Source organism: Penaeus vannamei, chromosome 37, assembly GCF_042767895.1.
Source record: "Penaeus vannamei isolate JL-2024 chromosome 37, ASM4276789v1, whole genome shotgun sequence".
NCBI classification, from domain to species: domain Eukaryota; kingdom Metazoa; phylum Arthropoda; class Malacostraca; order Decapoda; family Penaeidae; genus Penaeus; species Penaeus vannamei.
In genome coordinates, this window is record NC_091585.1 from 15,782,401 (window position 1) to 15,783,662 (window position 1,262).

The 1,262-nt window shown below is 23.4% G+C and overlaps 1 protein-coding gene across 1 annotated transcript in view; it reads left to right on the top strand.

The window, feature by feature from the left end:
- LOC113825977 (oocyte zinc finger protein XlCOF20) overlaps positions 1–83 on the top strand; it is a 6,004-nt gene extending 5,921 nt beyond the window's left edge. Inside the window, exon 4 of the mRNA XM_070115278.1 lies at positions 1–83. This exon is cut by the window's left edge and continues 1,032 nt beyond it. The gene's annotated coding sequence lies outside the window, so the exon portion shown is untranslated.
- The last annotated feature ends 1,179 nt before the right edge of the window (positions 84–1,262 follow it).

The following is a 1,262-nucleotide window of genomic DNA, read 5'->3' on the forward strand; positions in this document are numbered from 1 at the left end:
AGACTGATATCATAAAATAGTGTTAATACCTTTACAAACAATTCTTTGTAAGTTGTTTACAAGAATAAATGTTTGATCCATTAGGCTCGTACTTTATTTTGTACTTCACTGGACCTTTTATTTTGACAAATTTGATGAATTATTGCATTGATTTTCTCATTAATTTCTACTACTACCAGTATTACTTTTATTGTTGTTATTATTATCATTGCTAATATCATCATTAATATTCTTGTTAATAATTTTATTGTGTATTAACCCAATGCTGACGGGAAAATATTGCGTTCCCTTTAGCAATGTGTAGCTAAATGTTTCTGCACATAGATGGCTTTACCAGTGTTTATCCACAAAAGAGTCAATTAGTAGATATTATGACCTCACTTTTCCTTGAAAAAGCCAGAAAACACCATATATTTTTTTACCAATGCTATCAATATTGACACAGTTATTTTTGTTATAAACATTATATTTACTATGTTTTTACTGACATTACCAACATCAGTATTAAGTTCATCATCATCATCATCATCATCATCATGTTATTATCTTCTTCTTTATCATCATCATTATCATAATCATCTTCCTTATCTTTATCATCATCTGCTACAACTCACTAATTCTACTACTTCTACTACTATGTCTATTACAACTACAATTACTATTACTAATACTATCACTGTTTTTACTACTACTACTATTACTACTTCTGCTACTGCTGTTGTTGCTGTCATTAATATCATTGCTCTTTCTGTTATTGTTGCTCTTACTGTTATTATTATTATTATTATTATTATTATTATTATTATTATTATTATTATTATTATTATTATTATTATTATTATTATTATTATGGTTATTATTATTGTTAATGTGATTTTTATAATTATAATTGTTATTGTGGTTATTATTATTGTTTGTAATATTATTATTATCATTATTATCATTATTATCATTATTATCATTATTATCATTACTATCATTACTATCATTACTATCATTACTATCATTACTACTACTACTACTACTACTACTACTACTACTACTACTACTACTACTACTACTACTACTACTACTATTTTATTATTAATATTGTTGTTGTCATTGTAATAATTTTTTTTATTAATATTGTTATTATTTATTTTATATTTATTATCATTATTGTTGTTGTTGTAATTGCTTATGTTATTGTTGCTTATTTTGTTATTATTATTGCTGTTGTTAATGCTACTGTTGTTTTTATTTTTACTATTCTCATTATTATT